At 53.3% G+C, this 24,632-nt stretch overlaps 1 protein-coding gene across 3 annotated transcripts in view; it reads left to right on the plus strand.

Moving 5' to 3' along the window:
• The window catches only part of GAS7 (growth arrest specific 7), a 217,170-nt gene that overhangs the window by 63,755 nt on the left and 128,783 nt on the right, over positions 1–24,632 (plus strand). The window contains exon 1 of one of the 3 annotated variants that reach the window (XM_047090175.1): positions 12,464–12,621. The exons of the other annotated variants lie outside the window; for them this stretch is intronic. The gene's annotated coding sequence lies outside the window, so the exon portion shown is untranslated. Of the gene's footprint in view, positions 1–12,463; positions 12,622–24,632 lie in introns of those variants that run through there. 3 annotated transcript variants of the gene reach the window in all.

Below are 24,632 nucleotides of genomic sequence, written 5' to 3' on the forward strand. Positions count from 1 at the left end.
TGGATGGATGGATGGATGGAGGTGAGTGGATGGATGGATGGATGGATGAGTGAATGGAAGGATGGATGGATGGATGGATGGGTTAATGAATGGATAAATGAATGGATAGGTCAGTGGATGGATGGATGGATGGATGGATGGAGGTGAGTGGATGGATGGATGAGTGAATGGAAGGATGGATGGATGGATGGATGGATGGGTTAATGAATGGAGAAATGAATGGATAGGTCAGTGAATGGATGGATGGATGGATGGAGGTGAGTGGATGGATGGATGGATGAGTGAATGGAAGGATGGATGGATGGATGGATGGATGGATGGATGGATGGATTAATGAATGGATAAATGAATGGATAGGTCAGTGAATGGAAGGATGGATGGATGGATGGATGGATGGATGGATGGATGGATTAGAGAATGGATGGATGGATGGATGGATGGGTGAATGAATGCATGGATGAGGGAGTGCATGGTTCCATGGCCTGGATTTCTCTCTTCTTCTACCTAGTTCTCTTTGCCAGTTGTCCTCTAATAAGACCATTCCTGGGTCACCTCCTCACGAGGCCTCTCTCCTCTCAGGGCTTTCTGTTGGTTGTTCTTTTTTTTTTTTTTTAATTTTTTTTTCAATATTTATTTTTGGGACAGAGAGAGACAGAGCATGAATGGGGGAGGGGCAGAGAGAGAGGGAGACACAGAATCGGAAACAGGCTCCAGGCTCCGAGCCATCAGCCCAGAGCCTGACGCGGGGCTCGAACTCACGGACCGTGAGATCGTGACCTGGCTGAAGTCGGACGCTTAACCGACTGCGCCACCCAGGCGCCCCTCTGTTGGTTGTTCTTACTGAGTGCCCAGCGACTGCAAATGGCCCAGCTGTTGGCCATGCTCTCTGGCATAGACCGTACTGCAGGCAGGCACTTTAGGACTTTTTTTTCTGTGTGTTTCTTATAGGGGATTGTTGTCTGAGGACCCGTTTGTCCCCAACCCTCACCTCTTATTTCACCAGAGCAAGATGAAGATCCTTAGGGGGGGGGTGGTCCTGCTCAGGCCGAAGGGGTCCGGCCCGGCTAATTTCCAGAGCCTTCTGGGCTCAGGTGTCCTGGTGCTACTATGCCCCAACTGAGTGACCTCTTTGGGGGCTCCTGTCACCAGTGTCACCCCCGGACACCAGTGCCTTGCTCACAGCTGACACTCAGAACTTGCATAGTTGGTGGGTGAGGTGAGGTCTCACAGGAGGGTAAGAGGTTCTTCCCGGGGAAGAGGGATGGCAGAGACTGAGGGGTTTGTCTCATCAACAGCAACTTGTGTGGAGGTTGGTGTGTTCGGAAGAAGGACAAGAAGCAGAGAGAAGAGATAGTAGTAAGGATGGGTGAGCGGGTGGGGCAAGAATTGTGGGCGCTTTGGGCTTGGGGGCCCCCAAAGAGTGTGGTGCATGGCAGGGAGGAACAGAGAAGGACGAGGGAGGTGCATGCTCTGGGCTGAGGGTCGCTTCCCCAGGAAGCAGCTGCAGGCTGTAGGGGGTGACCAGTTGGCTGTTAGGGAGACTCCTTCCCGCTGTCTTCCCTGGGGAGGACACATTTTGAAACACTTCCTGAGCCGGGGAGGGAGGTGATGCATTGCGCCCCCCCGGCCCCCAGATTGCTGATGAAGTGTGGTTAGTTAGAAACCTCCAGCTGTGTTTTTGCACCACCCCCCACCTCCCTGGACACCCGCCCCGTCCCACTGGGGGCTCCCCTCCCTCCCCGGTCCTCCCCCTGCCGGCTGGTGACTCACTCGGCTCTTGTGCAACGGTGCGGGCTCTCGCTCCCCGAGGAGGGCTGTTTTCCTCTGTGCCATAGCTCCCGTTCCTGATTTATGTCTTTTCATTTGGGCTAATGCTTTCCACATTTAGGTCTGAGGGTTAGTGCGTGGCTCATGGCTGCAACCACCAAGGTCCCAGTGCCCAGCTTGGGTCTGGCCCCAAGAGGGCAGGCAGCCAGCCAGACGGAGGAGGGATGGGGGTGGGGGGGGCAGGAAGCTTGGAGCTTCACCCCCCCCCCCCCCGCCCCGGGCTGTCCTGCCTCCAGCCTCCCTGCCTCCAAGAGGGAGGCAGAGGAAACCACACAGCCTGTTCTCCAGGCTTGCTTGGGACACATTCTTGTGCCTGGCTTTCCTGTGGAGGGCTCACATCTTGGAGTGGTGTTGAGAGGTAATTGTCCCTGAGCCTGGTGACTTCCTGCGGAGGAAGCCACATCTTTGGGAAGTCAGAGGGAGGTGCACGTGGCAGGGTGTGGAAAAAAACGTTATCTTTGTGGTTTTAAAAGCCATCGCACAACCGGGTGTGTGTGTGTGTGTGTGTGTGTGTGTGTGTGTGTGGTTTCTTTTCCTCCTCCTTCTTCTTCTTCTTCTTCTTCTTCTTCTTCTTCTTCTTCTTCTTCTTCCTCTTCTTTTTAGAACAATAATATTACCTTGGTTGCTATGGTATTGTTGTGGGGGTGGCTAATTGGACGCAGACCCGATACAGGCTGGTTTCTGGTGTCCATAGTGATTATCAGACTGCAGCCGTGGCACTTGCTTCTAGTTTCTTCCCTAGATTGAGAGGCTGGCAGGGGATCCCTGGGCAGTGGCTGTGGGCACCCTGCCCTATTGGGGCCACTGCGGTGTGGCGACACGTTGGTTGGACATGGGACCCCGAAGCCCGGACTTAGTCCCGGGGAGCTCATCTCCGGTCATTTCCACGGCTGGAATACAGCCCAGGTTTGCTGAGGGCTGGGAGCGTGGGAGCTCCTCCTTGGAGGTCCTGGACCACGGGGGAAGCGATGCCCACAGCAGGGAGAAAGAAGTGTCCCTGGCAGCCCCCGGGAGCCATAGCTGGTGTGAGGCTGGTAGCATGCACCCCACGCGCCTGGCAGGTGCCGTTTGTGCTGAGATCGCAGCCTCAAAGCAGAAGGGTGTGTTTGGGGTGCGTTTTCGACTTTTTGTGGAGTGTACGTACCAGAAGCGTCTCTTTATTTGTTAATTTTATGCTTACTGAACAGGTGACGGATAGATCAGGCCTGCTGTTCGAAAGGTACTGAAGAGTCTAAAGAAAAACACGTGGCCTCCTCGCCACACCGGACCTCCGCCTCCGCCTGTCAGTTCCCCTCCCCAGAGGCAAACAAGTTATCGGTTTCCTGCGGGCAGTTCCAGAAACCGCGGGCATTTACAAACACGTGCGCGTCTTTATTTTCCCTCGCGCAGGTGCTCGCTGCTCCTGACCCTCTGCACCTTGCCGCGGCCGCTGCTGTTTTGCAAACCCACAGCCGTATATCATGGAGTTTAGTCGGTAGCAAGAGTGTCCTTTTAGTTGATTGCCTCTCCCTGTCTGGCCCCGTATGTCCCACTGTTGCTCTGGGCGGGAGGCGGGGGGCATGTGAGTGGATGGGGGTTCTCCAGGCTCCCGAGGGCCACAGGCAGAGGACCCTCTGACCAGTGGCCCAGGGCCTCTGCAGGCTGACAGCTTGTTTTACAGGCTCTCGGGTCTCCGGGTGAGGGGCCTCCTTTTGCCATCTGAATTTTCTGCTCCATTTCCAAGCTGCTCTCCTGGTCTCCCCCTGCTTCTCCCTCTCTAATCTCTACCTTTCTCCACCTCACCCCTGCACCAAGCAGTTTCCTCAACCTGCTGCTTCTGCTTTCTACCCTCCAAAGATGGCATCCTTTCAATGGACAGGTGGACCTGGATGGGCAGAAATGCCCCTCGGTTTTACTTTTAATTAGTTATATTTAAATAGTTCTGTGGGGGGAGGGGCACCTGGGTGGCTCAGTTGGTTGAGCGTCTGATTTCAGCTCAGGTCACGAACTCATGGTTCGTGGGTTCGAGCCCCGCGTCGGGCTCTGTGCTGACCGCTCGGAGCCCGGAGCCTGCTTCGGATTCCGTGTCTCCCTCTCTCTGCCCTTCCCCTGCTTGCGCTCATGCTCTGTCTCTCTCTCTTTCAAAAATACACATTACAAAAAATTAAAAAAAAAAAAAGATTCTGTGTCTCCCACTCTCTCTGCCCCTCCCCTGCTTGTGCTCTGTCTCTGTCTGTCTCTCTCTCTCTCTCAAAAATAAATAAACATTAAAAAAAATCTAAACAGTTCTGTGTGCACAGTGGTCACATATTGGATTTTGTGTGTCCGCTTCTCAGAATGAGAATAAAAATCTGCGAAGCAGAGTGTATTTGCTGTGTGTTGAATCAAGTCAAAATAGCTGGGGTTAGGGAGGGTCCCAAATTCAAACTTGGAATACTGGCCTTCCTCGAGGAATTTTGAAAAAAAAGTTTTTTTCTTTCTTAGGTTTATTTATTTATTTGTTTTGAGAGAGACAGCGTGAGTGGGGGAGGGGCAGAGAGAGAGGGAGAGAAGGAGAATCTCAAGCGGGCTCCACACTGTCAGCACAGAGTCGGATGCGGGGCCTGAACTCACAAACCACAAGTTCGTGACCTGAGCCGAAACCGAGAGTCGGACCCGTAACCGACTGAGCCACCCAGGTGCCCCTCCTTGGGAATTTGATATCCTCGGCTGGACGCGGCAGGCCCTGAGCTCAGCGTTGTGGGCACATAGGTGAGCCGAGCAGGCCAGTCCTGTCCCGATGGGGCATCTCGTGCTGCGTCTCAGCACATGAGTTAAACCCAGATCCAGGAGTTCAGAAAACCATGGTCCTTGCACACTTAGAACTTCCTTGTCGTGTTAATGAAGACGAGGTGTATTTGTCTCCTGTCGCTTCTGTAATTAATTAACATAAACTTAGTATCTTAAACCACACATTTATTCTCCCCTGGTTGTGAAGGCCCAAAGCCTGGAATGAGTCTGGTTTTTTTTTGTTTTTTTTTTCAGGCTTATTATTTATTTTGAGAGAGAATGTGAGTGGGGTAGGGACAGAGAGAGAGAGGGAGAGAGAGAGTCCCAAGCAGGCTCTGTGTCATCAGCGCACAGCCGGATGAGGGTTGACCTCCTGAACCGCAAGATCGTGACCTGAGCCGAAGGCAAGCGTTGGACGCTTATGTCCAGTTGAGCCACCCAGGCGCCCCCCTGAAATGAGTCTCCTGCAGCTAAAATTAAGGCGTCAGAGGGCTGGTTCCTTCTGGAGGCTCTGGGGTGCGGAGGGAGTAGAGTCTGTTTCTATCCTTTTCCGTGCTCTAGAAACTTCTTCCTTGGCTCGTGGCTACATATCATAATGCCTTATCTCCCCAACTCTGACCTCACATAATGTCTTCCCTCATTGCTCTGTGTCCCTCTTACAAGGACCCTTGTGATTATATTTAGGCCCCACCCGGACAATCCAGTGTGACCTCCCCATCTCAGGATCCTTAACCTCCTCACGCCCACCAAGTCCCTTTTGTCATATAAGGTTAATGCCTGCAGGTTCCCAGATTCGGGGTCTGCCTGTGTTTGGGGGGCCATCTTTGGTCTGTCGTGAGGGGTGGCTTTCTTTCTTTTTTTTTTTTTAATTAAACTTTTTTAAACACTCATTTTTGAGAGAGCATGAGTGAGGGAGGGTCAGAGAGAGAGAGGGAGACACAGAATCCGAAGCAGGCTCCAGGCTCCGAGCTGTCAGCACAGAGCCTGACGCGGGGCTCAAACCCATGAACCGCGAGATTGTGACCTGAGCTGGTCAGACGCTTCACCGACTGAGCCACCCTGGCGCCCCAGGGGGGGACTTTCAGTACTTGAAAGAGGAAGTTTGGGTGACAGAAGGGCATTTGCTGAGTCGGTCACTTCCCCGGATGTTCTGAATTGGTGGGAAAGGGCAGAGCTTGAGCAAACCATCTTTACGGGACTGACGTCCCAGAAGCAGTGGATCTCGAATTGGGTGGGTCCTCGAATCTCCTAGGAAATGTGGGAAAGGGACAGAGGCCCAGACCCTGACCCACTTCAATGAGCCTGGCCCTTTGTGTTCTTTGTGAACTTTCCGGGTGACTCCGGTCCCCAGCAACGCCTGAAAACCGTCGCTCTGGGGAGTCCTCTCCGGGATCATCTGTGTGCGGGCCTGTGGGAGGTGGAACTTCCTGTTTTCTGTAAGCAGCCAGAGCCAACCTACAGACAGGAAGTGTGGGAGAAGACCAGAGGAGGGGCCTCCTGGCTGGCAGAGGAAATGCCACCTGTGTCACACCTGGGAGGCGAGACAAGGTGTGGCTTCGAGAAGCAAGAGAGAGAGAGTGCTAGGAGCAGAGAGAAGGGCCTTCCCGGCCGCACTGAGGTAGGAACCAGCAGGCCCCGCTTAGGGACACGGAGGCCATTTATGGGGCCAGACGGGGCAGGGGCGGGGAACTGATTTGACAAGAGGGGTGAAGGTGACCCATTTTGGGAGAGAGAAAGCAGAGGAGGGGCAGAGAGAAAGAGGGAGACAGAGAATCCCAAGCAGGCTCCACACTGTCAGTGCAGAGCCGGACGCGGGGCTCGATCCCGTGAACCGTGAGGTCGTGACCTGAGCGGAACTCAAGAGTCAGACGCTTCACTGACCGAGCCACCCAGGCGCCCCCGTAATGCGTTTGTAGTAAGTGAGCAGAGCGTGTCGGGCACTGTATGTATGGGCACGGGGCAAGGGGCTGCAGTGACGTGGCAAGCAGGACCCACAGGGACGCTGGTGTCGTGAGTATACTTTGGGGTAAGGTGGCCTGGTGGAGTTAGACAGTCAGCGGGCAGACATAAATAATCAAGAGAGATAGCCACAATCACGTGATTGCGCATGACTAACTGGTGGCTTCTTTAGGTGGAATGTTCCGGGAGGGCTTCTCTGAGGAGGTGACTTTAAAAAAAAAATTTTTTTTTAATGTTTATTTTATTTTTGAGAGAGAGAGAGAGCACAAGCTGGGGAGGAGCAGAGAGAGAGAGAGGGAGACACAGAATCTGAAGCAGGCTCCAGGCTCTGAGCTGTCAGCACAGAGCCCGACAGGGGGCTCGAACTCATGAGCCGTGAGATCATGACTTGAACTGAAGTTGGCAGCTTAACCGACTGAGCCACCCAGGCCCCCCTGAGGAGGTGGTGTTGAAGCTGACATGTAGACCAGCCATGGGAAGAGCTGGGAGAAGGGCTCTCTGGGCAGGAGTGACAGCGAGTGCCAAGGCCACGAGGAAGGGCCAAACTCGCCCCATCCAAGGAGCAGCTAGAGCAGCACAGTCCGTAGAACTTTCCGCAGAGATGGGAATCCCGTATCTGGGCTGACCAACTGGCCACCAGCCGCACGGGATAGCCGATCACTTGAAACACGGTCAGTAAGACTTAGGAACGGAATTGCACGTTTTATTTTCATTTTGGCTGACTTAAATTTAACTTTCAGTAGCCACAGGAAGCTGGTGCCTTTTCTGCTGAACAGCACAGGGGCTAACGGTCCGTGTGTCTGGAGAGAATCGTGTGAAGTCAGAGGAGATAGAGGCCGGACTTCATTGCTTTGTGCATTAGGCTACCTAGTCTGGGTTTCTTTTTTCTAACATGGTGCAAAGCCTTCGGATGGGCTTACTTGAAAGTTCACATGATGTGATTGATGTTTTAGAAGTTCACTCTGGCTGCCACGTTGAGAGTGAATTGTGGGGGGGGGGGGTAAGGGTGGAACGGATACGGGGAGAGCTGCTGGTGCCTTGAACGGGGTGGCCACAGTGGAGCCGGAGAAACACGGATGGATTCCGTTGGAAGTGGATCCGGCAGGAGTGGACGGGGAGGGGATGGGGAAGGCGGGAGAATTTGCTAATCCTAGATTTGGGGCTCAAGCAGCAGGAGGGATCATGGCGCCATTTGCTAAAACGAGGTATGGAGAGCACGTGTCCTTTGGGTTTGCTTTGTTTTTGGAAGCGACGAATATAGGCTCTTTTAGGGGGTTGGTTAGAGATGTCTCTTGAGCATCCGTGTAGGGACGGCAGGTAGCCAGGTGGTCATGGGGAAAGGTCAGAGCTAGAGAAAGGAAATCGAGGGTGTATAAAGCCAGGGGACAGGGTCAGGCCACTGAAGAGAGTGAGTTTATGGAGAAGAGGGGGAGGGGCAGGAGACTCCTATCCCGTTTGAGCTGGAGCATCTGAGGGAGATCCAGAAAGACCACTTGAGAAATGTGAGGTGCCCATGGCAGCCAAGAGAAGTCATTCTCTTGGTTTCCAGAAGGAAGAAACGTTGAATGCTACTGATTGGCCAAGGACTTGAGAAGAATCCAAGGTCAGCAGCATGGAGGTCATGGGTGACCTTGGGAGAGCCGGCTCAATGGAGGGAGTAGCAGAACATTGGGGCTAAGAAAGCAGAGGTCATGACCACAGGTACCTCTTTTGGGGAAAATATTTGCTGTGACCAGAAGCAAAGGAATGGGCAGGACCCGGAGGAATGGGGATCAAGGGATATTTTTGTCTTTCTTTTTAAAGCTATGTGTTCTGTACTGATAGGTAGAAGGCAGGTAGTTTGCCTTTGATAGGAGGAGGGCCTTTTAGTCGCCATAATGGTGGGGTGGGGGGGAGGGACGGCTGCACATGTGAGCCCTGATGGAGTTTGGGCCAAGGGTTGATGAGCACTTACTGTCCAACTGCTCCTGTCTTTCTAAGTGAAGTGAGAGGCAAGACCGTTATCTGAGACAATAGGTAGTTGTCCCAATGGTGGAAAACAGTCCACGGGGGTAGCTACAAGAGGACTGCCACATGGCCACATGGCTCAGATTGTGCTTCTCAAACTTGAACATGCAAATGGATCACCCAGGGATTTGTTACGATGCAGAGTCTGTTTTTTTTTTTAATTAAAAAAATTTTTTTTAATGTTTATTTTATTTTTGAGAGAGAGAGAGAGAGAGAGAGAGAGACAGAGTGCAAGGGGAGGGGCAGAGACACACACACACACACACACACACACACACACACACACACACACACAGAATCTGAAGCAGGCTCCAGGCTCCAAGCTGTTGGGACAGAGCCTGACGCAGGGCTCGAACTCACAAACAGTGAGATCATGACCTGAGCTGAAGTTGGAGGCTCAACTGACCGAGCCACCCAGGCGCCCCAGATTCTGGTTTCTGATGACGCTCTTAGGGCATGTTGACGACGCTGTCCTTGGGTCCCACTTTGAGTGAATGAGACTCCACAGCGCTTGTGCAATGAGAAGCTTAAGAAGACATGTGGTTCCCTGATGTGTCCCAGAGATGCCTAAGTCATTTGCCCATTGAACTTACACTTCAGGCAGAATTGAGCAAGAATTGAGTCCCTATTCGAGATTTGCGGCCATCCATCGAAAGGGAGGTTCTTTTCAGCCTACATGTCCATCAACCGATGATGGATAAAGAATACGTGGTGTATGTACATATAATGGAATACTACTCAGCGATCAGAAAGAATGAAATCTTGTCGTCTGCAATGACGTGGATGGAACTAGAATGTATCATGCTAAGCGAAATAAGTCAGTCAGAGAAAGACAAATATCATATGATTTCACTCATATATGGAATTTAACGTACACAGCAGATGAACGTAAGGGAAAATAATATAAAAACAGAGAGGGAGACAGACCATAAGAGACACTTAAATACAGAGAACAAACTGAGGATTAATGGAGGGGTGTTGGGTGTGGGGGGGATGGGCTAAATGGGTAAGGGGCATTAAGGAGGGCGCTTGTGGGGATGAGCACTGGGTGTTATATGTTAAGTGACGAATCACTAAAATTCTAATCCTGAAGTCATTATTATACTATATGTTAGCTAACTTGGATGTAAATTAAAAAAAACAACAATAAATAAAAAATAAAAAGACACCTTACTGTAGATATAAAAAATAAATAAATAAATAAAAGGTTCTCCTCAATGTCAGACCTATCTGGGGGATCTTTTAAAAAAAGAACAGGGCCTGAGTATTTCGATTTTGATTGGGATTCCGAATTAAGGGATGTAGGGTAGATTCCCAGGGTTTCCTGTTTTTCAGAAGCTCCCCTGGTGATTCTAATGTTTATTCAGGCTTGAGAAACATTGATCTAAAATACCAGGTCAAGGGGACGATCATGGGAGTAAGTGGCCAAGGTGGGGTGGAGGCAGGGAGGCCCCTAGGAGGTGTGGGTTCCTGTCTGTATAAACAACTTGAGTCACCCCAAGTCAGCATGCCGAGGCTGTTGTGGCTGTCTGGTTTTACATAGTCCTTTGAAAGACATGCCATGTCAGCCAGCAGGAGCAGTGTGCCCATCAGGCTCCCCTTCTGGAATCTTCATAGGATCCTGGGATGGCTCCTTGGGGCATCTGGTCTCCCTTACAGGGTTCGTGGGTTGGGGGACCCATTCGGGCCTGAGGAGGGAGTTGCTCAGATGGTTCTGCCAGTCCTTACTGGTCCTAGCCCTTTCGCCAGTTTCAGAGAAGATTCTCCAACAGAGGGGCCCCTTGAGTCCTGCAGCCCGGTCATGAGCGAGGCTGGTTGCAAGGCTGAGAGCCCAAAATGTGATGAGGATGAATCGTCCCATCCAGTTGCCCAAAGCGATGACAAGAATCACGATAGGAGCCAGGGCCCGAAGCATCTCTTCATGTGGCGAGGAATTAATGCCTCCACGGCCAGCAAAGGGCCTGAGGTCTTCCAACAGCTGTGCGATCAGATTTGGAAGTGGATCGTCTTCCAGTTGAGCCTTGAGATGATCACGGTCCTCACGGGCACCTTGATCGTGGCTGCGTGAGAAACCCCGCTTGAGGCTCAGGGTGTGGGCAAACTGGACCCAGGTCTCTGATCTGTAGAAACCGAGGCGCTAAATGTTTGTCATTTGAAGCCGTTAAGTTTTGGACTAATTTGTTATGCGATGCTACGTAACACACAGAAGGGGCCAAGGCCGCATCGCCAGAAGGTTCCATCTTTCGGCTTTCCTTTCCTGTCTGTTGCTTCATTTTCTGCCTTAGCGACCTCTTCAGAAGGATTCTACGCTCTTGGTGATCCTTAAAAAAATAATAATAAATTAACTTAAAAAGTAAGAAAAAGAAAGAAATCAACGAGTGGGTAGCTTTCAAATGGAGCCCGGGGTGGCCTGGTTGGGTGGCCTGGTTGGGTGGCCGCATCAGCCCCATCCCAAAATGGTCACTGGCAGGATGTAGAAGTGAGGGGATCCTTGACGTCGGCCTGGGTGGGATTTGAGAAAACCGCCCCAGCTCTGGGGCAGACGGGGAATCCAGATGGTCCGTGTCGTGGAAGTCAGTGGAAAAGCCTCGAGGCCTGAAGGCCCAGGCTTTGGGGAGACCAGAGGCAGCGAGGGCTGCAAAGAAACCGATGGGGAGGGGTGTTCCCGGTTTTACTTGCGTGTGAGAGCATTCGCGTCCACATCCGAGCGGAGACAGTACCGAGGGATCGCGCTGGCGAGGACATCAAAGCAGGCATGGGGACACCATCCTTTTGTGTAGGCTGGTGGCAAGATTTTGATCACGCGTGCTAATAGGAGGCAGGGTGGCGGGCTGGGCTAGGCAGACAATGAAATTAACCCTCGAAAAAGCCAAGGCTGCGAGGAGCCCCACAAATCACCGCCATTCAACTGTCTGTCAAACCTGAGTAATTCCTCCTGCAAGTCTTTTTTCCACCAGCAGTTTCCGGTTCCTCCTCCTGAGGCTTTAGGACTCCCCAGCGAGGAGGCAGATAAATGGATCTCCGCCTCCCGCTTTCTTCTCTCTCTTTGCCTTCTTGGTCTCCTGTGTAGGCGCTCAGGAGCTGGCCTCATGAGCTAAGAGCATTCCTCGTGCCCAGCAGGAGAGAAGAGAAAACTCCTGGCCCTTCTCTGTCCCTGTCGTATGCTTCTCGGGGGGGGGGGGAAGTGGAGGTGGGCGGTCTCCAGTGAGTCTGGGGAGGAAGTGAGCTGATCGTGCTCTGGGGTTTGGGGTACGTTAGGTTTAAGAGAGTCCGGCGCTGGGGAGGAGGGCCGGGCAGAGGGCCCTGTGTGCCCTGGCATGCTTAGCTGGTGCGCCCAGGGTGGCCAGTCTTGCGGGAGTCACGGAGGCACAGCCCTCTTCCCGATGCAGTGTTGTGTGCACGGGCACGGTTCCACTTTTGTACGGGGCTCCGCCCGGGTGGGATCACTCTCTCCCATCTCACCGGGCAGGCGGAGTGTTAGAGGATTCAGCTTGTGCGTGGCCATCCCACTTGGCCGCTTCCGCAAGAATCCCGGTGGTGGGGGGTGGGGGGGAATACGACGGAGGAGCAGGTCCGGAAGCGTCTCTTCCTCCGTGCCAGGCTTAGGAAGCGATCTGCCACACCCACCCCAGGGCCTTGGAACATGCCTCTCGGATCACTTGACCCCGTGACCGTGTTTAAACTTTTCAGGCCAGACGGACGTACAGAGTCTCTGTCTGCTTGGCAGAGAAGCCAGCGTCGACGGCAGAGACCTCGCAGGGCCACACGGAACGAGTTCCTTCGTGGGGATGAGTGCATCCTGACTCTGTGGCCGGCTGGTCGGGCGGGTGCTGTTTGAAAACAGAGGTGCGGCGGAGGGAGGGCTGGACGGCGCATCCCCGGCTCCCGCTGGGTTTCCCATGACTCACCGAGGTGCTGGACAAGCTTCGGAGACTTGTTTCGCAAGCGCCAGGAGACGTGCGGAGGAGGTCGTGGGAGTGCTGTGCGGACAGGTGCACGTCCCGGACCCAGCGCTCGCCTTCACACCTGTGGCCACAGCTCGGGCCCTCAGCTTTTTTGGTCATTTATATTCAGGAGGCGGTGAGTTGCTGGCATGGTGGCTGGCGGGGGAGGGAGACGAGACTGTGTGACCCCGGTGCCTCCTCGAATGCCACCGTGTTCTCTTCCCCCCTCGGACCTTGGGGTGAGAAGGTCTGGCCCACCTTAGAAGACTTCCTTTCTGCTTGGTGCCTGGGTCACCTGATGGCCCTGCCCGCCTCTTGGGTCCATTCTTTGCAGGGAGGGCTGTCCTACCTGCGGGAGGTGGGTGGGGAGTTGTGGTTTTAGTGTCTGCCTCCCTGGCCAGCCTAGCCCTGGGGTGGGGGTGGGGGTGGGGGTGGGGTAGGGGGGTCCTTGTGCGTCCCTCTCCTCCAGTTCACGTCTTCTAGCAGCTCTTTTGCCCAGTCACCCAGTGGAGCCCCCCAGGGAGGAGAGGGGGGCAGCGTGAGGTGAATGGGAGCGTCCTGACGGGAGACGGGGACTCCCTAGGGTCTCGCTGGTGGCAGGAAGTGGGTCCAGTGCACGTTTGTATCCGCCTTCCTCCCTGCCCCGAGCGAGGGCTGGAGTTGCTAAGCGCGGGCCTGCTGTGTCCGGCTGCAGATCCGACCCGAGGCACGGAGCCCGAGTGCGTTTTTACAGTGCTGAGGTCATGGGTTTGCAAAAACTTGGAAAGCAGAGCAGCCTGGACCACGGAGCTCGCGGAGCCCACGGCCTGGCGTTTGCACGTGTGCCCTGGACAGCCTTGAGCCAGTTTCACCTGACTTACGCACCCGGCGGGTTCTGGGTATCCCAGGGAGCACAGCCTGTGGGGGATCGGGACCCGGCAGAGCCTGGGGTGTCTGAGCACCTGTGCTCTGCCCTCTCCCTCCGGTTCCGGGAAGGAAGTATTTATGGAGCACCTCGTGGGCACGATGCAGAGGGGACAGTGGTGGCCGCTTTGGCTTGAGGGCCAGTGGGGGAGGCCAGCCGTAAGCAGGCATCTGCAGGAAATGTGTGCAGGGCATCACAGAGGCTCAGAATAGGGGGACGAGCAGGACGGGGGGGCACCTGGGTTGCCTCGAGTCGCTTGAGTGTCTGACTCTTCATCTTGGCTCAGGTCGTGATCTCAGTCTGTGAGTTCGAGCCTTGCATTGGGCTCTGAGCTGACAGTGCAGAGTCTCCTTGAGATTCTCCCTCTCCCTTTCTCTCTCTCTCTCTCTCTCTGCCTCTTCCTCACTCTCTCTCTTTGGAACAGACGTTCCAAAGGGATGCTCGGCAATCAAATCGGGGAACTTGCTTCCGTACTGTTTGTTTTGTTTTGAGTTAGAGGATGTTTGGTCTGGCCCGGCCGAGGGATGGGCAGAGAGGTAAGATGATGAGGGAAGGAAGTTGTTTCTTCTGATAGGACCCGTTCTATTGCCGGGGTTAAAAACCAGCTCAGCGCTGCTGAAGCAAAGCAGGGAACGTTGGGACTCCCCTGTCCCTCTCCATTAGCTCCGAAGGTGTCAGGATATGTGGTTTCTCACTGCACCTGCATTGCTGTTCCCACCCCTTAGGCCGACCTCATGTTGAGGACTCCGGCAGGGGTGCCCGGGGGACTCAGTCGGTTAAGTGTCCGACTCTTAGTTTCGTTTCAGGTCATGATCTCACGTTTCATGAGTTCAAGCCCCGCATCGGGCTCTGCACTGACAGCGTGGAATCGTGGAATCTGCTTGGGAGTCTCTGTCTCCCTCTCTCTTTGCTCCTCCCCCACTCACTCTCTCTCTGTCTCTCTCAAAATAAGTAAATAAGCTAAAAAAAAAAGAAAAAGGAAAGAAAAGACTCCCCTGAGAATGGAGAGGTGTGGCTCCCCTTGGGAAAACAATGGGGTGCCAGCACCCTTACAAGGAGACTGGGGGATGGGCAGGCAGGATCAACACGCGTTCACCACTGGTTCCTGAGAACGTGAAAGAGCCAGGAAGGATTTGTGGCTTTTGTTTTGCGTGCCAGAGGTGGTTTTGAGTAGGTGGATGCCGTCCTGGCAAACAGAAGAGGGGCGACGTGGGGGGAGAAAGTTTGGAGAGATCTTAGCGGTTGAATAGATAGGACCTGGGAAGTCCCTTCCTTACCCTCCTCCCAGATGTGATGCTTTCTTTATTTTTACTTCCTCTGCTCCCCAGCCGGTCACTGACACCTGGGTGGTGGGAACCCAGCTGGGTGTGGGTACCGAAGGGATTGTTTCTCAAGGACTTGGTTCCCACCGAGAGTTAAAATAAACAAGCCGTACGAAACTCATGGTCTCTAAAGGCCACGTTGGAGGTGATTGAGTATGGGGAGTTGGATATGAAATGGAAACATTGAAGAGGGCTGATTTGGGGTTGGGCTTCTGGGGGCTGGGAATATATACATACATAATATACGCATATATTTATATAGATGGGAGGGAGTGGTTTGGGAATGGAATTTGGTTTTGGACATGTTGCATTTGAGATGTCAGTGGCCTGTGTCTTTGAGGAAGAGTGTGGTTGATCCCATGAGTGGGGCCCGTGGAGGGACTGGGGAGTGATCCAGAGAGAGGGGGGCAGGCACAGAATCCGAAGGAGGCTCCAGGCTCCTGGCTGTCAGCACAGAGCCCCGTGCGGGGGCTCGAACTCATGAACCGCAAGATCATGACCTGAGCCGAAGTCGGATGCTTAACCGACGGAGCCCCCCAGGCGCCCCTACAGTGAGCATTTGCCCAAGTCAGCCTGCCAACACCTGCGTGTCACAATGCCCCTTGGGATAAAAGTGACTCCCTGGTCAAATAACGTTGAACCTTGAACAAACGAATATTCGTTCGTTCTTTCACCACCTTTTTATTGAGCACCTGTTACACGTTAGGTTGGAGGTGCCCGGTGTTTCTGACAAAAGCCTCTGCTTTCACCGCTTAGGTTCTCTTGGGGAAAGCAGACGATAAAATAACTAGATGATGTGCTTTCGGGCTCGTGAGGTACTGTTTTCCTGTCGCAGAGCAGAGGACAGTGGGAGGTGATGTTTTAGATGGTGTTGACAGGAAGGCTCTGTGGTCCCTGATATTTAAACAGACCTGAGTAAAATGAAGATGCAAGGAAAGAGTGTTGTAGGGGGAGGAAAGGTCCACGCACACGGGCCGAGAGGCGGACATACGCTTGACCCCTCCGTCGTGTCTGGAATAGAGGGAGGGAGAGACGGGGAGATCATTCAGGCCGCTGTGGACACGGGCTTTTTACTCTGCGGAAGATGGGGATCCACTGTGGAGATTTGAAGCAGGACGTGATTTTTGTTTTTAATTTTTAATGTTTGTTTATTTTTGAGCGAGAGAGACAGAGTGCAAGCAGGGGAGGGGCAGAGAGAGAGAGAGAGAGAGAGAGAGACAGAATCTGAAGCAGGCTCCAGGCTCCGAGCTGTCCGCACAGAGCCTGATGCGGGGCTGGAACTCACAGATGGTGAGATCACGACCTGAGCTGAAGTCGGATGCTCAACCGACTGAGTCACCCAGGTGCCCCTCTCGGGATTGCTTCTTAAGGATTTAGTTGACAACCAAGGGTTAAAAATTAACAGTCCTATGAAACCCACGGTCTTTAAAGACTTTTTTTTTTTTTTTTTAATCTGTTCTCTTCCCGCAAACCCACGGGAGCGCTTTCATTTGGCGTTCAGGCAGAAACAGTCGTACTTTCCCTGAGCCCGCTGGCTTCTTTTAAGGACCAAGGACCGTTCAGCCAAACGCATCGCCCTCCTTGCACTGGCTGCAAAGCTCGGTGCCAGATCTGGGGCCCACCTCGTGTGCCGGAAGATTGCATCACAGGTGTCCCTGACTTCTCCCAGACTTCATCATAGTTTCTTTTTCTTTTTTTTTTTTAAAGATTTATCTTTCTTTAAAAAATATTTTTCCTTTTATTGAAGTACGGTTGGCACACGATGTTCCACGAGTTACGGCGAACAGCAGAGCGATCTGTCAGTGCTGTTAGAACGCCACTGACTACATTCCCCACGCAGTGGCTTTCATCCCCGGGACTTACTCATTTCATAACTGGAAGCCGGGACCTCCCCCCCCTCCCCTTCCCCTTGCTTTCTCTGCCCTGTGTTCACTTCATTTGCCGCTCTAGGTGTCTGGTCCAGGAAGAGGGAGCGTGGGGACGTGGATTCTCTTTCTCCAGGCCTGATGGTGACAGGGAAGCCTCATTTTGTGCTCCCTCCGTCCTGCCACCCTTTTTCCCTGCTCCAGTGTGGGGCCGGCTAGACTTGACTTTTCCTCCTGTGGGTTCGGTGCCCCCCTCCCTCCCAACGCGGGAAGCAGCCACTGCTCGGGTCGGACGGCAGCTTGCCCCGCGTCATTAGGGATGATTTACTTCTCTGGCGGAGACCCCGGCCTGCATGTCCACACGGACCGCACGCTGAACTTGTGGAACAGCGTTTTGCAGTGCGCGCTGCTGCAGCCGCCCTCTGGCTGGGCCCACACAGGTGCTGGTGACGCAGCCAGGGGCCAAGGCACTTTGTGCAGCGGGGAGGTGCTTGGGCTGCCCCTTCCTGAACCCCTCATCGCCGCTCGGAGTCCTGCAAGGTTCGAACCAGGAGAGATGTTTGCCAGCAGCCGGGCCGCCTGGGGTCCTTATACTCCCCTTCCCTCCCTCGGGCAACTGTCCCCCCAGTGCTCCAGGCACTGTCTGTGGCCACACGGGCTCCCTAGTTTATTCTCTCCCTCCCTCCCTTCCCCTCTCCTCCCTCTCCCCTCCTCTCCCCTCCCCGCATCTTTTCTGAAACACCACAAGTGTTTTACCCCCTTTTGTGTACCGGAACCATCCCCGATGAGATCGTACCTTCCCAGCTCTGCTGCTGGGGGGCTTCAGGGTTTCACCCTCCCTCCTCTTCCTGAAACCACGCCCCCCCCCCCCCCACAGGCTGATGCCATTTTTAGTTTTCAGTAACTTTCTTTATGGAGGAGTCTCAAGATCCCATGGGTTTGAGCACCAGAAGGGCCCTGGAATCTAGCTCGGATTCCATTTCTCTGCAGCCAGAGGGCCGCAGGGTGAAATCTCCCCGCAGAGACCCCCTCATGGCCAGCCTGAGCCCTTGAGGCATGTGGAGTCTGTCTTCTTTATAATGGTGAAGGCTTCCCAAATGTTTGAGGAAGCTGTTCAGAAAGCCCTCTCCATCCATCCATCCATCCATTCATTCATTCACTCCACATGAGTCAGAGAAGCTTTATTGATTTTCTTTGGTATGTTTGCAAGGTGTGTCTGCTGGGACCTGTGGGTAGTGTAGACACCCAGTGTGGACACTTGGCCCTCTGCGTCCCAGGGGCTTACAAGTTCGTGTCCCGGCTGGGACAGACACGGGCCACGTTCCAGCACACCGAGGCGGTGGTGGTGATGGGTGCCCCTCCGAACGCATCCTGGTCCGGCACCCAGTCACTGCCCCCGTCCCCCGGGAGAGGGCTTCCTGCTTAGCAGAGATTGGGGTAGTTTGGGTGCACAGCCCTCTTGGGGATGCCAGGCTGAGCTCGCTCGGAACCCTGGGCAGGTGGCATATCTCTGTCCCCTGGACTCTCCGTCTCTGATGGGTTTTCCCTTTTGGGTTTTCCCCATGCACACCCGAGCCTTGGGATCAACTCTCAAGAAAGTAAGTGGGAACTCAGTGGGAACACAGGTTTGCCATTTGCTTAGAGGAAAAAAAAGGTAATGTTTTGCATAACCGCTGGGATTTATGGGCCCTTAGCCGGTACCTGCTGATGCCCCGCGGAGGTCCTCTGTGGAACTCATCCAGGAGCTTGGAAGCCACGTCTGGTGGTCCAGCGTGTTCTCGTGGATCTTCCTCTCGCTGGGGTCTCTCTGGCATCTGTGCTCTGTCCCTTACTGCCCTGTCAACCTTTCTCCTCTGACGGTGACTTGGCTAGCCCTGATGTGTTATTCCCAGGAACGAGTGGTCACGCAGTGTCCCAGAAGTCTCCTTTTTGCACTCTCTACGGTTCTGTGTGACGGAGCCTGAGTCCAGCCTGGGGTGATGCCCGGTCCACACAGCAGGATCTCTCAGGATTGTTTTCATCCACACTCCACCCTTCAGGATGTATTCACAAGCTTTGGTGTGAAGTCAGAACACTTAACCTGCCAGCGATTTGTGTGGGTTCCAACAGCCTCTGCAACCCACGTGCATCCCTTTTCCTGTCACGTTTAATTCCCTGCCCTCCGCTTTTGCTCAGACTCGGTCGCCATCCCCTCCGCCTGTGTCCAGAGCCCGGGACGAGCCCAGGTTCCTTACGATGGTTTCGTAGCAGGGGCCGCTCCGGGTAGCGTAAATTTTGTGCCAAGGCGGAAGAGACAGGATCGCTGCTCTCCCAGCCTCACAGGGACCCTCGGAGACCCTGCCTCCCTCCCAGATAGTGTCAGTGCCAGAGTGCACACATTCCAGGCTGATTAGCTAATGACTTTGGACCGGGCTAGTGCGATGCCAAAAGTGTGATTCACTCAGTTGCAGGTAGGGACAACGGTGAGCATGCTCCGTTGCCATGGGGACGTGAACACCGATTCATCTCCAAGCAGAAAGAATTCACTGCCACTCCTCTGGGACCCACACCGCTCCCCCGGGCGCTCTGCTCTCCCTCGGGCTGCGGTGCGCCCCTTCCCCCTGCACCCCCCCGTGTCCCCCATCTGCTGTCGCTCCCTCCTGGTGGGCGCCCTGGTCCCCCGGGTGCAGCGGACACCCCTCGCTGCTCTGTGGGTTCAGCCACCATCTAGCCACACCTCCAATGCCTCGTCTGAAGCCCCAGTGACTGGGTTGTACTCGACCGAATGCTTTCTTGAGGTGCGGCCCTGTGACAAGGTGACAAGGGCGAGGCTTTAAAGTTGGACAGATGTGGCTCAGGTTTCTGTCGTCATTCATGAGCTCCGTAGCCTTGGGAAAATGTTTTTCTTCCTCCACCGTGTCCTCCTAGGGAAATTGGGGCAGTCCCTACCTTACAGGGCTGCAGGACGACGAGACGGAAGCATGTCAGAGCGCTTGGCACATCGCTCCGCGTTCGCTTTCGTTCTGTCTCTTCTGTGTCTCAACAGCCCAGGGGGCTCCGGGGATCGGCGTTGGGACATCCTGTGAAGCCGGCTGGGAGGCCGGCGCACCCAGGGACGGTTGTCCGGAATGCAGAACTCCGGGCCGCGCGCCCCGTCCGCCTTGCGCCGCTTGGGTGTTCTTGGGTCGCAGACTCCAGAAATGGATTCTGGCTGACATGAAAAGCAAAGCGGAAGCCATGGGAGAGATGCTGCGGCTCGCAGAGGGGGCAGGGGGCTGGGGGAGCCTGAACACCCGACAGACACCGAGGTGCTCGCTTGTTGGAGGCCCTGCAGGAAGGGGTGGCAGGGATGGTGTCAGAGCAGAAGTTAGCGTGGCCGGGTGTGCTTGGTGGTGACGGATGAAGCCCACCCATCTCTCAGGGGGTCGGCCCAGAGCCTGGCGGTGAGCGTGGGCCACACGCACCTGTGTCCCCTGAAAGACCCCTTCGGATTTGGAGCGGACGAGCTGGTCCCGGGATTCCCAGTCTTGCAGAAAAAGCACCCGGTGCGTCGGGGGGCAGGGCGCTGTCCAGATGGGTCGTGACCTCACTGGACCCCGTGGTTTCTTGTTCCTTTTGGTTTTTTAGTGTCTGTTTATTTTTGAGAGAGAGAGGGAGAGGGAGAGAGAGAATCCCAAACAGGCTCCGTGCTGTCAGCACAGAGCTGACAGTTGTGAGATCACGACCTGAGCCCAAGTCAAGAGTCGGATGCTTAACCGACGGAGCCCCCCCGGGCGCCCCCTGACCTTGTGGTTTCTAATAGGACTTCTCTGATGACAGGGAGGAAATACGAATGAGCGTTACTGGGCTTTGTAGCCCTTATTCTCCCCCTGAAACCTGCTCACTGGTATGTGTAGTCAATAACCAAAGTTTCCTCAGATTCAGTCAATTTTTCATGAAATTTGTCCACAGAAAATTACGGAGATTCAAACAAACGCGTCTACCACGCGTAGTTTTAAATCAGCTTTGCTGAGCGGTAATTTGCGGTCAAGAAGAATTTACCCATGTTACCCGTACAGGTCAGTGACTTGACCAACGTAAACAGTCATGTGACTGCCAAAGCACAGGGCATCTTTCCAGAATGTTCTCTCTTGTCCATGTGCAGGCAGTTTCTCTCCTGTCCTCCCTCATCTCCTCGGGTCACTCTGGAATCTGGCTTCTTTTGCACAGGGCAATAGCTGAGATTTACCCACATTTTTGTATGAGTGGTTCGCGCCTTGGGATTTCCTAGTAGAATTCCATTCGCTGGATATACCGTAATTTGCTTCATTTGTCAATTGATGGGCATTTGGGTTGTTCCCAGCGTTGAGCTGTAATGATTAATTCCGCTGTGAACGTTTGTGTTCTAGCCTCTTGGACGTGCTTTCCTCTCTCTTGCGTGAATACTTAGGCGCGAAGGTGCCAGCTCATATGGTGAGTGATGTGTGACTTTATGAGAAATGGCAAAACTATTACTTCCGTGAATTGTGCTTTTTAGGTCTTATAGAAAACTTTTCTTACGCTGAGGTCCTAAAGTAGTCTAAAACTCCTCTAAAGGTTTTATTTTTTAAAAATTAAAAAAATTTTAAAAATTCTTTGTTTTTGAGAGAGAGAGAGAGACAGAGAGAGAGGGAGACAGACAGACAGAATGCAAGTGGGAGAGGAACAGAGTGAGAGGGAGACACAGAATCAGAAGCAGGCTCCAAGCTCTGAGCTGTCAGCACAGAGCCCGACACGGGGCTCGAACCCACAAGCTGTGAGATCGTGACCTGAGCTCAAGTCGGAGGCTTAACTGACTGAGTCACCCAGGTACCCCTATTGTAATTTTTTGATAGTTACAATTTATCAGAAAATTTCCCTTGTGGTCCTAGTTTGTGAGGAGTTGTAATGGTCAGATGCTTTTTCTGCATCTAAATTATTTTTTTCTTATATAATCTTTTAATGTAGTGTGTTTAACTAATGAGTTTTTTTGATGTTTTAATATCCCTCTCTTCCTGAGATTAAATAATGTTTGTTTAGGATTTTTACAGTTATGCCCTGTGAGGTTAGGAGGTAGGCTTTTAAGTCTTTTATTGTTTTCTTTGAAGGTCAGTACAAGGTAGTGTAAGAGGAACTGAGTGTTTTTTCTCTCCGTTTCTGGAAGAGAGTTATATAAGATTAATGTGTTTTCTTTCAAGGTTTGAGAAAACTTGTCGCAGAACCACAGAGATGTGTTGTAGCTTTTTAAGGTAGAGTTTAGGCCACTGAATCGATTCCTTTGAAGGTTATAGATCTATCTAGGTTTTCTGTTTCCTCTTGAGTCAATTTGGAATTTTTAATTTTTCTGGAGAATGATCAGCGATCAGTGATGAGAGGTAGCAAATGACCGGTCAGTGCCAAGACTTGTGGGGAAAATAGGAGCTTAGTGATTCATGCTTCCAACACCCGAAAGGTAGAAGGGGGGAGATCAAAGTGACTGCGTCCCAGGGTTTTTGTATTATTCAGAAGGAGAAAAGAGCTATCGATTATCTTTATGCTTGGGAGTTGAGAGTACATGTTAAAAATGTCAGTATAACTGCCTAAGTCACCTAAGTAGTATATAAATAGACCAGAATTGCCAAGCGTTCAGGGGCGGGAGGGAGAATAAAGAAAATGCATTCAGGGGCGCCTGGGTGGCTCAATCGTTTGCGCGTCCAACTTCTGCTCAGGTCGTGATCTCACGACGCATGAGTTCGAGCCCCGCGTCGGGCTCTCTGCTGGCAGCTGAGCCTGGAGCCCGCTTCCGATTCTGTGTCTCCCTCTCTCTCTGCCCCTCCCCTGCTCGTGCTCTGTCTCTCTGTCTTTCAAAAATAAAGAAACATTAAAAGAAAAATAAAGTAAAATGCAGTCAACCCGGTAGAAAGCAAGACGGGAAGAAGCCAACCAAAACAGCAAAGAGAAGAGTGTGCTAAAGAGAAAGCACGTCATGGCGATGACCTTTGGGTGTTTCTCCTTAGCGCTGCACACACAGGCCCCTGCACCGTGACCGCCTGTCTGCCGTCTCTCTCTGTCTCACGGGAAGTAGACGCTTCTGGGCCACTCATCTGCTTATTCTGAGTGCCTGGCATACAGAACGTGCCCAGTAAGTTTGGATGAGTGTGGTGAGCAAATACACCCTGCAGACAGAGCCACTCTAGTAGGTTCTGTCTCCAGGGACATTTTAATCTGTGCTTGCCTTGGTTGATCCGTGAGTTAGGGACTGAGGAAGGAGCTACAGCTTGAATTTGATGGGGGTGGGGGGCAAAGGGGGAAAGCCACTGAAACCACCATTAAATTCCTCTATTGTGTGTGTAGCTGTTATGTGCTTGGTGGGTACGAGGGGGGCCCCGGGGACCTCTCGTACGGGGGGTGAGGTGGCCTGAGTGCTTCTCAAACATTAACACACTCACGATTCATGGGGGGCTGGGGGCATTTGTGAGGGCACAGATTTTGATGCAGGAGTTCTGGGGCGGGGCCCGGATGCTGCATTTCTGACAAGCCCCGTGGACCGTGCTTTATGGAGCAGGGCTTCAGGTTATTACCTGCGCTGATACTCTGCCTGGATGCTTGGGGACAGCACAGTGGCCCTGTACTTGGAGAATAGGCTCAGATGGAAATTATTCTAACTTCCGGGGCTGTTACTAGTGAACGGGAGGGCTCCAAGCCCCTGCCGGTGCAGGGAGGGGTACCCCTTGGCCTCATACTGTGCGACTCCAGCTCTGTGCAGGGCGGGGTGGGGGTGGGGGGCCTGGGACGGAAGGAGTTTGCTGAGCTCCCTGCACGGCGATCACACTCTTCCTCGGTTTTCTCGTTTCTCAAGCGGAGCCCATGGCTTGTTCAGACATGTTGCCTCCTGGGAAGCTCTCATCTTGATGATTCACATGTCACTTGTCACTGTTCTCCAGTACCGTCACACTTTATCTGTGCAATCAAAATCCCATTTCCTTGCCTCATTCCTGCGAGCCTCCGCCTGCCTGTCCCTCTCGTCCTCGGATTCTGGTTTCTGTCGTGCTGTCCGCCCTGGGCAAGACAGGCAGCCCTCACTCCCCTCTCTTCAGAAGCACGACACAGGCCAGGGACAATGACGTCCTCACACCCACCTTTTTCTTCCCTTTTAGTCTGTCTGCTTTTAGAGAAATGCACAAACCCAGTGGGCAATGCCCCAAATCGCAGATAAGCCACTAATGCACTGATCCTGGGGCCAGACAGACCACGGGCACCATTGGGGCTTCGGGTCTCTTTCCCCCGCTTGTCCCGTCACAGCTTGGAAATGGTGCAGGCAAGCGGTCTGCCCTCTTCCTCCCCTATGTTCATATCAACTCCTGTGCACTGGAGTCTGGGAGGCTTGTGGATATAAAGATCTTCTATCAGTAAGTGACGGACCCTGGAGTTTTTTTTTTGGGTGTGGTGTGGCTCCAGGGTTTTACAACCAGAAGATCCTTTTACACAGCAGGACAGTCTGGAACTGGAATGTCTTCAGGACTGTCCCTAGACCTTGGGCAGGGGAAGTCTGGCTGCGTGCTTCTCCGGCACACTCCCGGACCTCAGCGCGGTCCTTTGTCCCTTTGCTTTCTCTGGGATGGGCAGAGGTGACACAGGCCTACGGCATGGGGCTCATCACCTCCGGCGTAGCTGCTGTGAATGGACTGTAGTTAATGCAGGGGCCGCTGGTGGGGGTCTGCGTGCCAGCTCTGTGGATTTTTTTTTTTTTTTTTTTTTACATTTATTTATTTTTGAGAAACAGAGACAGAGCATGAGCAGGGGAGGGGCAGAGAGAGAGGGAGACATAGAATCAATCAGAAGCAGGCTTCAGGCTCTGAGCTGTCGGCACAGAGCCCGACGCGGGGCTCGAATCCACAAACTGTGAGATCGTGACCTGAGCCGAAGTCGGACGCTCAACCGACTGAGCCCCCCAGGTGCCCCCCCTTTTTCTTTAAATTTTTTTTTTTTTTGCCAGCTCTGTGTTAATACGACTCCAGCCTGTCCTTTTTTCTTTTTTTTTTTTTTTTTAAATGTTTTATTTATTTCTGAGACAGAGAGAGAGACAGAACATGAGCAGGGG

This window comes from Lynx rufus, unplaced genomic scaffold, assembly GCF_022079265.1.
Source record: "Lynx rufus isolate CCGP_SWC_20201006 ecotype Redwood Valley unplaced genomic scaffold, mLynRuf1.p SCAF_28, whole genome shotgun sequence".
In the NCBI taxonomy this organism is placed as follows: Eukaryota; Metazoa; Chordata; class Mammalia; order Carnivora; family Felidae; genus Lynx; species Lynx rufus.